At 41.3% G+C, this 16,043-nt stretch overlaps 1 protein-coding gene across 9 annotated transcripts in view; it reads left to right on the forward strand.

Moving 5' to 3' along the window:
• LOC139556251 (forkhead box protein P1-B-like) overlaps positions 1-16,043 on the forward strand; it is a 247,220-nt gene that overhangs the window by 26,001 nt on the left and 205,176 nt on the right. For 6 of the 9 annotated variants that reach the window (XR_011671095.1, XM_071370018.1, XM_071370029.1 and 3 more), the window contains exons 2-3: positions 6,623-6,721; positions 9,165-9,265. The gene's annotated coding sequence lies outside the window, so the exon portion shown is untranslated. Of the gene's footprint in view, positions 1-6,386; positions 6,459-6,622; positions 6,722-9,164; positions 9,266-16,043 lie in introns of those variants that run through there. The other 3 variants (XM_071369973.1, XM_071369993.1, XM_071369984.1) reach the window with 3 other exon arrangements.

Raw genomic sequence — 16,043 nt, forward strand, 5'->3', positions numbered from 1 at the left:
CAAATTCTTGACAATTACTGGAATAGGTTGCGTATCAAAATATTTCAAAGCATTCATTCTTGCTTGGACATGTTAGATGTAACAACTTATTTATTGAATACTGTCTCAGTAGTCAATTACACTAAGCATTGTGAAAGACTTTATAATGACTTTCTAAGAAAGGGGGAAATGTTTGTATCCTTGACCTGTTAGCTAGGTAATAATGGGTCCAGTTATTATTTTCACTCTGAATCCTTTATTATGTGGAAACGTAGATGTGTTAGGCTTTCTTACAGTTTAGTTTAGCTCATATAAATGATTTGCATGAAATTTGTCCCTCCTGATTTAGGTTGTTTGGAACTCTTCTTCTTTGGAACAATGCCAATTGAATTGTCTGCTTTCTAACACGCTAGGAGAATAGGGAATATGGTTCTCTTTGGGCTTGAGGCTTGATCTCCTTATGTGATCTCCTTATGTGCCCCCCCCCATCCATTCACATCACAATTAGTGATTTCGAACATCCCCAAATGGCCCACATAATTAAAGAGTTGGCATTATAATTACAATGTGTTTATTGTCTGTTTATGGGTGGTGTGCTGTACATAACACTTGGACATTTCATTGGAGTAAATGGATTGAGGTTTTTTAATACACTTTCTGTAAATGTGATTTCATGTATCAATGATACCTCCTTCATCAGCCCTTTGACAGTTGCACTGTTTGTCCTATGTACAGCGTAATTTGGCCGACAGCGGTAACTGGCAGCCGAAATAACCAAATTATTTAGTCATGGGTTTTTAACGGGCACAACGGCAAATGGATGTTAAGTAAATGATGCAATTTATTCCCTTCCTCCTCATTGCCAGGCTGGTTGCCACGGGACTTCTGCCAGCTTTAAGTAAGTGGTACCCAGATGGTATTCACATGACGCACACTTGGTTACAAAATCGTCCCCGGGAATAACTCTGCTGCCACAACAACCAATAGGTCAATTGAGCAGGAGATCCTGTTGCTTCCACAGTTTTGCATATGCAAATCTGCTAATGTTGTGTCATTTCGGTAAATTCTGGGGGAAGGTTGTATCTCAGGGGTCCTAAACGAATTGGAAAGGAGCCCAGTTAATGAGCGGAGCTGGAGAGAGAGATAGAAGGGAGACATCCTCCGCCTCAGATTGTTTCCTCTGTGCTAAAGCATGGCTTCCTGGATCCTCCACTTCTTGCTCACCCGGCCTCCTGCTCCTCCGTCGTGGAGAGGGGAAGTGCCTGTGATGAAGATGGGCCTGTAATGGGATAGTCCACTGGGCTCTCAGTCAGATAAAGTGATTTTTCTACCATCTTATGAAAAAAGCCAGTCTATTTCTGGAACATGCATGTGGAAGACAATGCCTGGGCTTTCTCCTGCTCTCTCTTTCTCTCTCACTTTCTCTCTCGCTCTTTCTCTCTCATCCTCACTCTCTCTCCCACTTTCTCTATCTCTCTCATCCTCCATCTCCTCTCTCTGTCTGCCAAACTTTTATACCGGCTCTCATCAGCTGCAGCTGTGGTGCACTCTGTCTCGATTTCTCCTCCTGGAGAAGTGGTGAATTGTGTCGTCTGCAGCCACTAACAGCCAACAGCTGCTTTAGCCCACTGCAGAGGGAGGACAATGTGGAACTGATTTTCAGCGAGAGAGAGAAATAAATAAACAATGTACAAAAAACAATACCTCAACCAACACACAGCTTATGCAAATTGGGAACATGTGTTTGTAGATCGATAAGCCATGCTTGTGCATGAAAAGTCTAGAGTGACCGCTTTACACAGAGATGTATGTTACCACGAGCAGTTCTTTATCTGCAAGATGTTGGCCTACACATCTGTTTGTAAAAAAAATAAAAAGATGTTAAACCCACTCAATATGATGAAATGTATAAACTATTTGTTGTTGAGTTGTGACATTAATCTCCCTAGATCTGGGGAGTGTTAGTGGATAAGACACCAGCTGTACCGGGAGGGGAAAAGTTTTACTCATTGTGGTGGGAGGAGGGTCAAACTGTCAGTAGGTCAAAGGTCAGATAAAAAAGGGGGAAAAAGACAATGGCAGATCTACACACATTTAATGAACATGTCTGTTAATGCCTCAACAAAATAACCCAAATTCTTTAAAATAGCCCAAGCAACCTTGGCTTTCGTGAACTAACACTCGCACTTTACTTTTTCCCCTACTTGCACTGACGTTACTGATAGCTAATTTATTGAGGAAAAATGTACTTACTATGACTGAGATATATGGTTTCCCGCCGAGCTATCTTAAGATGAATGCACTAGCTGTAAGTCGCTCTGGGTAACAGCATCTGCTAAATAAAATAAACATCAAAACGTAGATATTTGGATTGCATTGGTTTCAAATTGAACATCCATAATTTGGGTTGGAGCCTTGATACCTTTTGGCTTGAGCCAATGTAAAAGTCTAAAACTCTGCGTTTGTCAGTATGTCATAAGCTGCTATTAGCATTGGTAGAAATGTTAATGCTCAGAGGCTCATCGCCTCCAGAGAATGGCTTTCTATCACATGCTCACATTCTTTTAAAAGGGAAATGGAAGATGAATTTTGCCCATAAAGGCTGTATCACAAGGGCTTTTTATCCTAAATGGCTCTGGGGATTGTTATCTGTGGGAAGTGTGCCCTGCCTCCGTCGTGTTCAATCAAGTGTCCACTTAGTTGTGACTGGGAGTAATTGTTCCCAAGTGGGCCACACACTGACCTGTTAATGTCGGCGTCGACCCTCTAACCTTGTCAGCACGTCTTAGGGAGGAGTTTAAATCATGTGGATCTCCTTCTTGCCTTTGCGCTGCCTGGGCAAGTGGGTGTCGGTGCTGATAGACCACTCTCTTATAATTGTCCCCAGCAGCATGGGTCAGCCAGGGGTGCTCCCCAAGCCCGGCTCTTATTAGATGAGGTACTGGGAGTGCTGTGACTTAATGGGTCAAGCCATTGATCCGATCCAGCCACAATGTTCTGTCTCTACAGTCATATGAAGCCCTGCTAGCTACCTAATGACTCTCAGAGTTGCAGGCTCTGTTGACTGTGTTGGACAGAGACAGCATTCTGAGGCAACCAAACGCTATTGAAGACATGATATTCGGTCCCATCTATAATGTTTCGTTATTTTGCCAATGGGTTTCTTATTTGTGTGTGATTTGACATCGCGTTGACTGTGGTGTCCTCTGTGTATTAGATATTGATGAGGTAGAGTAGGTGAAGTAGGTTGTCCTTGTCCCCATACAGTCTGATGTTTCATGAACCTGGGTAGAACAAAAACCTTTGCCAAAAGTTTGTTGTCAGATCGGTTGGAAACATGACACACAAATAATTAACAAACTACACTGAACAAAAATATGAACGCAACATATAAAGTGTTGGTCCCATGTTTCTTGAGCTGAAATAAAATATGCACAAAAAGCTGTTATATCTCAAATTTTGTGCACAAATTTGTTTACATCCCTGTTAGTGAGCATTTCTCCTTTGGCCAAGATAATCCATCCACCTGACAGGTGTGGCATATCAAGAAGCTGATTAAACAACATGATCATTACACAGGTGCACCTTGTGCTGGGGACAACAAAAGGCCACTCTAAATGCCACATGTCTCAAGTTTTGAGTGAGTGTACAATTTGCATGCTGACTGCAGGAATGTCCACCAGAGCTATTGCCAGAGAATTGAATGTTCATTTCTCTACCATAAACCACCTCCCAACGTTGTTTTAGTAAAATTTGGCAGTACATCCAACCAGCCTCACAACCACAGACCATGTGTATGGTGTTGTGTGGGTGAGCGGTTTGCTGATGTCAACGTTGTGAACAGAGTGCCCCATGGTGGTGGTGGGGTTATGGTATGGGCAGGGGATAAGCTACAGACAACAAACTGAATTGCATTTTATCGATAGCAATTTGAATGCATAAAAATACCATGATGAGATCCTGAGGCCCATTGTGAGGCCCCTTGTTTCTCAGGTTCCAACAGATGCATATTTGTATTTCCAGTCATGTGAAATCCATAGATTATGGCCTAATGAATTTATTTCAGTTGACTGATTTCCTCAAAAGACATGTAAACTCAGTAAAATCTTTGATATTGTTGCATGTTGCATTTATATTTTTGTTCAGTATATTTTAAAGTGTCTGGTTACGAGTTCCTTTTGAAACTGACAAGGACTGTAATTTGGGTCAAAAGGAGAGATTAAAACCAGATGTTTCTAAAGCTGAAGGTTGTGTGTTGAGCAGCTGCTGTGTGGAAGTCCACAAGTGAAGAATAACTTAGCTGTTGTATCTGTCTATTTGATGTTGCTGCAGTGAAAATGACTGAAGATATTGTACTGTATCTTACAGTGCTTGGTTGTTTGTTTCATTTTATGGATGGAAGCAGCAGCACGTCTTTAAACTAAACCATCACTTTTTAAGTGCTCATTTGCGAAGTGAAATAAAAGTAGGGTACCTCATTTCAAAATTGAAGTATTTTTAATCTTTCTTCAGATCCCTTATACGAGACCATGCATGAATCCAATCTCTTTCGAATGATCTCATCAATTATTACCATTGTAAATTCTGCATGGTGGTACTCTTTTCCCAAGTCTTTCCTTTTTGAGCAAGTTGGAGCCACCATGGTGCAGCCATAAATTCAGAGTGGTGAAGCGGTCTATTGGGATAAACATATTTTTGGGAGTCATTTACAATTCAGCAGACACTCTTATTCAGAGCAATTTAGGGTTAAGTGCCTCGCTCAAGGGCACATCGACAGATTGTTCACTGAGTCTGCTCAGGGATTCAAACTAGCATCCTTTTGGTTACTGGCTCAACACTATTAACCACTAATCTACCTGCCGCCCTGTAATGACAGGCATGCAGACGGGTAATCAGAAGGGTCTTATCAGGGGCCGTTCAGAGGCTGATGGCGGGCAGAGGAATGTGATCTGGCTGTGGAAACAACGCCACGTTAATGGGGTTAGCCAAATTCCACACTCATGAATTATGAGGCGGGCCTGTGGTTTGTTGTGTATGGTTTGGGGCCTCTACACACTAGTGCTGTACAGAGAGAGAGACAGAGTTATATATTTGGTCTTTTGGCACTGTCTCTCATAGACAAGCTCAATTAATGGTTCTGGATCTCCTTCTTCTGTTCTGCCGATGGGGAAAAAAATATGCATTATACACTCATGCCATAAACAGATAGGTTTAAAGATATAGATAGACCGACACACGCTCGAACGCATATCCAGGTCACCCGTAATACAAGTCAGTATTCAACGTTCATCCATTTCTGATGATGTCTGGAGATTACATAGAAACCGGCCACTAGGGGCAACAGTGAGCTCTCTTACCTTCATGTAGGTTTCGGTTTTGCTTAGGGTGTTGTGGACGGGGATGGTGGATAGGTTGCAAGGTTGAATCCAGCGATAGAAAGTTGTGTTTGAGATTTTTGTTTTAAGCCTATCCCAAACCTTAACCATTCTGAGTTAATGCCTAACTTTAAGATTTTGGAGTTAATGCCTTAACTTAACATTAAACATTTAAAAAATTCAAGTTTGAGAAACATGGATGAACGTTGAATTCTGACGTGAAACTGTGAGAGATAGTTGCACACACACACAGAGACAGACAGACAGACATGTTGTTGTCTTATGAATTAATAGTTCAACAAGTACAGCATGTAAAGAGGCCAATATTATCTGGTATTGATTTTAGGTCTGTCGATGACCCAAGTTCACAATTTTCAGAATGGTTTTCAGAATGGTGTTCAGAAAATGGCCTTGCAAAATCCAGATTCTTTTCAGACAGAGCTCACACACAATGGTGCAGGTTTATAGGTCAATATGTCACTGAGAACATACAGCGTTCCGGGGGAATCAGATTTCTGTGGTTGTACACATTGTTATTTTGTTAACGCTGACATTTACATCAGCAGCATCATCACCGCATTATGCAATTGTGAGATAGTGTTAAATATCAGTCATACTAATCTGTCTTTGAAAAGATGAAAACAGTGAGATGACTATGTATTTAGGTCAGGAGATGACAACTGGAATCAGTGCGTCATAACGTATGTAAAATATGTGTGGTTGTAGCTGATCACGTTTAATTTTCCCTCTGATAATGCCACTCTTGTTGATGTGGGTTAAGTGAACTGGGTTTTGTCTAGAAGGGATACAGCTTTTGTCAGAATTTACTTTTCGTAGCAGGTTCAGGAAAACTAATGCAGCAGGTTAGGATAATTCATGTAGAAGGTTAGATCAATTTGACAAAAGCTGTATACCATCTAGACATGACCAGTGAACTGTAGGTACTTTCCTTACCTTTTCACTTCCTGTTTGTAATAGTCTTATCTATGTCTCCCCTGACCCTCTCTTCTGGTTGTCACTAGTTACCACAGCCACAAAGTCAAAATGGGCTTTACCGTAAAGATTTATGAAACCAAAAATGGGCTTTTTGGTCTTTAATTTAAGGTTAGTGTGAGGCATAAGTTTAGCATTGTGGTTAGGGTTAAGGTTAAGATTTAAAATCAAATTTTAAGAAGATACATTATAGAAATATGCATGGTTTAGCCATGATTATGACTTTGGTAACTAGTGACAACCCTCTCTTTTGTCCTTCTCATACCTAAATACAGTGTCATCTGTGAACTCCCGATGGTCCCGCCCCTGAAGACCCTGAGCTGAATTTTCATTGGAAGAATGGAACGCCAGTCTTTCCTACACAAGTGAACACGGTATGTGCACATCCTTACTCTTATCTACTTTCGATGACAGTTTTATTTCAAATGTTCTCTGCCTCTCTGTGAACTAGAAGGCTGCAGCATAGTGCGATTTAACTTGTTAGGCTAATTTGCATCTTATTATAATTAGGTTAAACTAGATACCAACACATACTCAAAAGTATTTTCATGAATTGTTAATTGTTCAGGCTAATAATTGAAAACTATTTTATTTGACCAAATTGCATTATGACTTTGAATAATGAGACAACTAATCGGAATGTCTTACAAATAATGTGTCAGCTAAATTTATCAAGAACTTTGTTGAAAATATGATGTTCCTATTTTATTCAAATTAGCAGGTTTTAAATGAATACTTTGATGCATTGCGGAAAATATTACTACTTACAGTTGAAGTGGGAAATTTACATACACCTTAGCCAAATACATTTAAACTCAGTTTTTCACAATTCCTGACATTTAATCCTAGTAGAAATTCCCTGTTTTATGTCAGTTAGGATCACCACTTTACTTTAAGAATGTGAAATGTCAGAATAATAGTAGAGAGAATGATTTATTTCAGCTTTTCTTTCATCACATTCTCATTGGGTCAGAAGTTTACATACACTCAATTAGTATTTGGTAGCATTGCCTTTAAATTGTTTAACTTGGCTCAAATGTTTTGGGTAGCTTTCCACAAGCTTCCCACAATAAGTTGGGTGAAATGTGTCCCATTCCTCCTGACAGAGCTGGTGTAACTGAGTCAGGTTTGTAGGCCTCCTTGCTCGCACACACGTTTTCATTTCTGCCCACATATTTTCTATAGGATTGAGGTCAGGGCTTTGTGATTGCCACTCCAATACATTGAATTTGTTGTCCTTAAGCCATTTTGCCACAACTTTGGAAGTATGCTTGGGGTCATTGTCCATTTGGAAGACCCATTTGCGACCAAGCTTTAACTTCCTGACTGATATCTTGAGATTTTGCTTCAATATATCCACATCATTTTCCTGCCTCACGATGCCATCTATTTTGTGAAATGCACCAGTCCCTCCTGCAGCAAAGCACCCCCACAACATGATGCTGCCACCCCTGTGCTTCACGGTTGGGATGGTGTTCTTCGGCTTGTAAGCCTTCCCCATTCTAATGTCCTTCCAAAATAACAATGGTCATTATGGCCTAACAGTTCTATTTTTGTTTCATCAGACCAGAGGACATTTCTCCAAAAAGTACGATCTTTGTCCCCATGTGCAGATGCAAACCGTAGTCTGGCTTTTTTTATGGTGGTTTTGGAGCAGTGACTTCTTCCTTGCTGAGCAGCCTTTCAGGTTATGTTGATATAGGACTCGTTTTACTGTGGATATAGATTATTTTGTACCTGTGTCCTCCAGCATCTTCACAAGGTCCTTTGCTGTTGTTCTGGGATTGATTTGCTTTTTTTGCACCAAAGTACGTTCATCTCTAGGAGACAGAACGCATCTCCTTCCTGAGCAGTATGACGGCTACGTGGTCCCATGGTGTTTATACTTGCGTACTATTGTTTGTACAGATGAACGTGGTACCTTCAGGCGTTTGGAAATTGCTCCCAAGGATGAACCAGACTTGTGGAAGTCTACAATTTTTTTTCTGAGGTCTTGGCTGATTTCTTTTGATTTTCCCATGTTGTCAAGCAAAGAGGCACTGAGTTTGAAGGTAGGCCTTGAAATACATCCACAGGTACACCTCCATTGACTCAAATGATATCAAGTAGCCTATCAGAAGCTTCTAAAGCCATGACATCATTTTCTGGAATTTTCCAAGCTGTTTAAAGGCACAGTCAAGTTAGTGTATTTAAACTTCTGACCCACTGGAATTGTGATACTGTGAATTATAAGTAAAATAATCTGTCTGTATACAATTGTTGGAAAAATGACTTGTGTCATGCACACAGTAGATGTCCTAACCGACTTGCCAAAACTATAGTTTTTTAACAAGAATTTTGTGGAGTGGTTGAATAACGAGTTATAATGACTCCAACCTAAATGTATGTAAACTTCCGACTTCAACTGTATGTATGGAGTTTTAATGTAAATGTAAATCTTGAATAGTGACTTTAATTAGACATTATGCTAAACATGTTGTTGTTATTGTTATTACCAATTGTGTTTTGAAGAAGTTTTAGGGTTAGATTTCTAACATTACATTTGAAAATACAGAACATGTATTTCACAAACATCTACAGAATATCACCATATAGATGGCAGCCTTTAATTTTTTTTACTGTATCATTCTAAATGATCACCTTATGTCATATTGACCAAATCAATGAAAAGTAGCAATCAAAACAAAAGATACACACTTTACTCCCTAAATGATGCATAGTACACCGGTCATAGCAGCTTCGGCAGCTTTGTTTATGACAATCCTTTGTTTTTAATATCTTTGGCATTCTCTCCCTGTCCCTCTCCCCTGTCTGCAGCGGGTGCTCTGATTGGCTGAATAATTTCTGCACTGTAGTCTGGCTGGCTGCCAGCGCCTGCCTTGCCCCTGATCAGAAGTGAACGTGACATTTGTGCAGAGGTAATGGAATCTGTGTGCAATTAAATCTCAGACTGTGAAGAAGAGTCTATTGCCCCCCCCCCCCCCCCTCCCTCCCTCGCCTCATCCCATCAGCAGGGGGGGTGGCGGTGATGATGAAACCGTCCCAGCAGGCCCCTCTCCTCGCCTTGCCACTACGCCTCTCTTTCTCAATCTCTATGTCAGGATGCGTTTTTTAACTTCTCTGGCCTTGGTCTCTGCCCAACAATTCATGACAGCAAACGTCAATTAAAATTCTCCCCAAATATTGTTGGAGAATTAAATTTCAATTATACAAATGACATTGGAGGAAGACAACATTAACATTGGTTTAATGAATTATACTCTAGGTGACAGTTGTTATTTAGTGGCAGTGCATTGTGGGCCTCTTCAACATGTTTTGATGTAAATGTGAAATGGAGTATAGAGGGAGGTGAAATGGAGTATAGAGGGAGGGAGGGAGACTGGTTTAGGGAGGAGTAGAAAGAGGGAGAGCGGACACATGCATGGATGAGAGGAGAAGAAGGGCACATCTCTCCATCTATCTACCCTTCTCCGCTGCTGTGCCGCTACACTTAACGCCTCATTTGTGGTCTCTGTGGCCAATGGCTTGAGTCAGTGATCTATTGCCATAAAACACTGTTCTCTCTGTGTGCTGATGGTGCACTTGTTCATGGCTAATACCACAGAGCTCCTCTATTGCAGGTCTGAAACCTAATGGGTATGTATCCTCATTAAGATCACCCATAAACATAAAAGGATTTCCATTGTGGTTGAGACCGGTTAGACACAGGCATACCGGGCTGGGCAGACACACATTTTCCTTTAACTTCTTGAAAAGGAGTTCCTATCTGAGTTCCTTGTCCTCAGTGGGTAGACTGGGAGAGAGGTAGGATTTCCAGGTCAAGGTCTTCTGAGCCTCCTCCCACCCACTGTCCCTCACACCCTCTCCGGCTACAGGCTGGAGGGCACGGCTCAATCTGCTGGCCCAGAGGGAGGTCACACTTCTGGCCCTGATACAGACTGCAGTTTCCACACTCGCACACAGTCACTGGATCGCAACAGTCACTTTTCCTTTAATATGTTGCCCATATGTAAGGGCAATATATAAGGAACACATATTTAGAGAAATAATGGATATAATACATTTATCCTCTATTTCCTTTCTCTGTAGTTTTGCTTTCAAATGCATAGTCAACAGTTGCTGTCTTGTGAAATGATCACAATCATGTATGAATTTTGATTTATCCCACAATGCCAGTCGGTATTGACCTTTAATTTATGACTTATTTGTTTAGCTCTGCTTTTCTTTGTCATAATGAATCATTTATGTCAAGTACGACATGCATAAAGGAGTATTGTCTTAGAAAATACTAATGTCACTCAGGTCCTTTTCTCTCAGCAACTGAATGTTAATTTAAACCAACAGTCAACTGAACCTCTCCATTTCCTTGTGGCCCTATGAAAACTATGGGTCACACTGAATGCCACCGGGTCCTGCTTTATTCACTAACATCCTGCTTAACAAGTAGACCTCCTATTCCTCCCAGCTCAGTTAGTGTTTTCCTCTGTTGCAGATGTTTCTCCCTTGTCATGTGATAGAGAGGAGACGGGTTTCGCTCAGGGAAAGAGAGAGCGAGGCCTCATTGCTCCAGTGTCATTCTAATGGCAAATTAGATCAGTTTGACAGATAGACACAGAAAATTGTTTTAATTGTATAATTATCTGTGGTTAGTGGAAAACTGCTTTGATGTGGTTAAAGGCCAGGGAAGAGTGCCGTTTAGCCTTTATGTGCTCATTTTGTCACTGAACAGGAAATGAACAACAACTATGAATCCTCAGGATATAGGGCTCCCTCTCACACACACATACACAAACATATGGACATACTGTACGCATACACTCTCCCAAACAACGCCCTTGGGCAGGCCAAGGCGTGCTCAGTGAGACGTTACCATTATAGTCATGTGTCTGCTCCACAGGCGTGGACTGAACGCTGTGTGGTGAAGCCTGTAGCCACCTGACTGGGATGGCAGAACTTAACACACATTTAACAGCAGCTCAACATACGGCCCACTAAACGCTACTGCCACTGTAGAGAGCAGGCGGGCCTCATCAGATCAGTAACCTAGCTTAATCACCGCTCAAACGATTCCTGATAAGATGTCAAAATACTAGGCCATGGATCCAGATGGAGCTAAACACTGAATTTAGATCACTCACTCAGTATTTTGTGGTCCTGCATAGCATCATACCTATGGAGTGGTTTGTTTCATGTGCCTGGCTTTACCACGGATTTGTGTAAAAATAATAATGTACCTCTCCTGTTGTCTCTCTGCTGCTGTCCTGTCTTCTCTCTATGTTGAGGAGTGACCTCAACAGACCACAGTTGAAAAGTCAAATTGGGCAAAACTACTTCAGATTTTGTATAGAGGTAACTGCATGGCATATTTTGTATTCCACTGTTTTCTGGCAATCAAAATAGTGCATAACCATAAAGATTTAAAATAGTTGTCAAAAATTTTCAGGCGTCACCAGAAAATGGGTCATTGTAAGACACTTTCAGCTATCCATAATTTTGCACACACACACACATACACACACAGGGCAGTTTTATAGCCACTCATGCAAGATCAGTAACTGAATGATTTTTCAAGCCTGGTGGGCAATGCTGCATGCAATTTTCAGCTTGACTCATTCAAGTATAATAAAATAATGTAGGGAGTGCTTGAGGGACGGAAGGTTTGGAAGCTCTCACCCCTTAAGCAAGAGCTGGATTAGGACAGCCATTGTGTTGATGTGTTTGTTTCAGAGTCTGGTAACACAATAGAACCAAATGGAGCTTTTTCAAGTCAAGTATTCATACCCCTTGACTTATTACACATGCAGCCTGAATTCAAATTTGATTTAATATATGCTTTTCTCTCACCAGTCTACACACAATACCCCATAATGACAAAGTGAAAACATGTTTTTAGCAAATGTATTGAAAATGAAATACAGAAATATCTTGTTTACATAAGTATTCACACCCCTGAGTCAATACTTTGTAGAAGCACCTTTGGCAGAGATTACAGCTGTGAGTTTTTCTGGGTAAGTCTCTAAGAGCTTTCCACACCTGGATTGTGCAACATTTGGCCATTATTATTTTCAAAATTCTTTAAGTCAAAACTGTAACTCACCCACTCAGGAACATTCACTGTCTTCTTCGTAAGCAACTCCAGTGTATATTTTGCCTTGTGTTTTATGTTATTGTCCTGCTGAAAGGTAAATTCATCTCCCAGTGTCTATGGAAAGCATACTGAACCAGGTTTTCCTCTAGGATTTTGCCTGTGCTTAGCTCCATTAAGTTTATTTTTTAACCTGAAAACTCCCCAGTCCTTAATGAATACAAGCATACCCATAACATGATGCAGCCACAACTATGCTTGAAAATATGAAGAGTGGTACTCAGTAATGTGTTGTATTGGATTTGCCCCAAACATAACATTTTGTATTCTGGGCAAAAAAGTGAATTGCTTTGCCACATTTTTTGCAGTATTACTCTATTGCTTTGTTGCAAACAATATTGGCATATATTTATATAATATTTATAATATATATATATCATATTTGTATTCTGCACAGGCTTCCTTCTTTTCACTCTATCAATTAGGTTAGTATTGTGGAGTATCTACAATGTTGTTGATCCATCCTCAGTTTTCTCCTATCACAGCCATTGAACTCTGTAACTGTTTTAAAGTCCCCATTGGCCTCGTGGTGAAATCCCTGAGTGGTTTCCTTCCTCTCCGGCAATTGAGTTGGAAGGAGGCCTGTATCTTTGTAGTGACTGGGTGTATTGATACACCATCCAAAGTGTAATTAATAACTTCGCCATGCTCAAAGGGATATTAAATGTCTGCTTTTTTAAAAATTTTATTAATCTACCAATAGCTGCCCTTTTTTGCGAGGTATTGGAAAACATCCCTGGTCTTTGTGGTAGACATTCACTGCTCGACTGAGGGACCTTACAGATAATTGTATGTGTGGGGTACAGAGATGATGTAGTCATTCAAAAATCATGTTAAACCCTGTTATTGTACACAGAGTCCATGCAACGTATTATGTGACTTTTTAAGCAAATGTGTACTCCTGAACTTATTTAGGCTTTCCATAACAAAGGGGTTGAATACTTTTTACTCAAGACATTTCAGCTTTTCATTTTTTATTAATTTGTTAACATTTCGAAAAAACAAAATTCCACTTTGACATTATGGGGTATTGTGTGTAGGCCAGTGACAAAAAATCTAAATGTGTTATATTTGAAATTCAGGCTGTAACACAACAAAATGTTGAAAAATTCAAGGGGTGTGAATACTTTCTGAAGGCACTGTAGATAAACATGATCATTTTCAAGTAGATGTTTTATATTCTCTTGTGTACCCCACTGTTATGTAATGTGTTGAGTTCATCATCATGAAGTATGAGCTGCCTTATAACACCCCATTCAGTTTGTAAGATAATCGTGCATTTAGCCTGTCTGCAGTTCAACTTAAAGCAATTTGTCAACGATGAGCTTGTTGTCATGTCTCCGTTGTTGCCTCTGTCATACTCTGTTGTTCAGCTGTAGATCTGATAATGCTTAGGGGATTAGCAGGTAGTAAGGCAGTCAGCTGGCCCTGTGCTGCTGTACACTACAGGCTCTCTAGGCTACTACAGGAGCCGTGTGTTTGGTCTCAAGTGTCTGTGCCGGGTGCTTCACAAATGGTCCGAGTTGCACCTAATGGTGACTTGCCGGCTTTATGGCCGCCACCTCCCCATGGATGATGCGATAATGAAGGATGACAGGAAGGGCTAGGGGTCCGGGACAGACCCCGGGCAGCTGGCGGAGCAGGAGAATAGGAAGCACCGCCGCCAAGGTGAAACTGCAGCGAGAAGCAAATTAAAACTCGTATCTGCCATCTCCCTCGCCTCTCTGCACTTTCCTGTTTGGACTTGAAGGTGATTGGAGCCGAGGCAATGACAGTTGACGGAAGCCGTGTGAGGAGAGAGTATTTATTTACAGTGAGACACGGTGATGCTTGTTCAGGATGCGGTTTCACGCAGGATGTGCCTCCCTGCCCCTCCCACAATTCCACAGGTTTGATCATCTCACAAACGAGTGTGAGGCGGGTGCTGGGAGACCCCTGTTCCAGGCAGACTGCATTGTGTAAGAGGCTGGGAGGCTGGGCCTGGAGGCTGGGAGGCTAGAAGCTGGGACAGACCCAGCAGCACTCACTCAGCACGACTTCCTGCCCGGCCTCGGGAGGTAGGACCAAGGTCAGCACAGGTCACTGGGAAAGGGAGTGGGAAACTTTAAGAGTGTGTGCCGAGAAACAGAGAGAGATAATGTTTGTGTGTGTGTATGAGAGTGTGTGTCTGAGAGTGTATGTACACCCTGCCAGGAATTCCTCTTGGCTTGGCTTGTAAAATGGGAGGGAAGGGGTGTCAGAGGTGTAAATCTCTGTAATTACATTGTACTGTATGGCGTAGTTACTGTGTAATTATCAGTGTCGTCACCCTACAATACAGTAGCCCCTTTACTGAAAGTAAAAGGTGTGTGTTTGTGCATGTGTCTACTGTTACACTTAATTGATTCAATTACATATCTGGTGGACCTGCCAATCTTGAATACATTTCCTCTAATGGAGCAACAGAATTTTCACACACATTGACTTTCTCCTGCCTTAGTCCTGTTGTCCACACCCACCATGTTTCATGTTGGTACTAGTCCTCACACACCACGTTTCATGTTGGTACTAGTCCACACACACGTTTCATGTTGGTACTAGTCCTCACACACCACATTTCATGTTGGTACTAGTCCTCACACACCACGTTTCATGTTGGTATTAGTCCTCACACACCACGTTTCATGTTGGTACTAGTCCTCACACACCACGTTTCATGTTGGTACTAGTCCTCACACACCACGTTTCATGTTGGGATTAGTCCACACCCACCACATTTCATGTTGACCCTAGTCCTCACATGCCACGTTTCATGTTGGTATTAGTCCACACACATCATGTTTTATGTTGGTATTAGTCCACACCCACCACGTTTCATGTTGGTACTAGTCCACACGCACCAAGTTTCATGTTGGTACTAGTCCCCACCCACCACGTTTCATGTTAGTACTAGTCCACACACACCACGTTTCAAAGGCAGTTTTTATTACGGCAGGACACCAGGGCAAACTCAGGAGAACCTGCCACTTAAATAAAATGCACATCTGTTGAGAGTGTGCAAAGTGATAAACCATCCAGTCTCCAGGCAGCATTGTGTTAATACACCTAAGTAGCTCACTAAACCTCCTTAGCATTTTGCAGTCAATTGAGTCTCTTTGAAATTGCAGTATTGCTCATTTTTATTGTACGATTTCATTGTCAGTGATATTTTGAAGTCATTGTCAATGCTTCTCATTGATATTGGTAAATAAAAGGAACACTTGTCATTGAGAAAGGGAGGCAGGCTTTATCTTCAAAACAGCTTAAAACAGTGATATTGAACTAGAATGAGTGAGGGAGCTCTTGAACATTAGCATCATTCCTGATAGTATATATGGTCAATGGCTTTAATGAGGCTTACAAATACAAAGAGATATTGTATCTCTGTTTTGTTCATGGATCACTTGTCTAAGTAGTGCGATATTATACTGACCGCCTTATGCTTCATGAGATAATGTAGAACTTAGGAGGCAGACTGCTGTGCTTAACACTTACATGCTGACCAGACCGGACACGTCGTGTGCGCGAGCGTC

This window comes from Salvelinus alpinus, chromosome 2 (assembly GCF_045679555.1).
Source record: "Salvelinus alpinus chromosome 2, SLU_Salpinus.1, whole genome shotgun sequence".
In the NCBI taxonomy this organism is placed as follows: domain Eukaryota; kingdom Metazoa; phylum Chordata; class Actinopteri; order Salmoniformes; family Salmonidae; genus Salvelinus; species Salvelinus alpinus.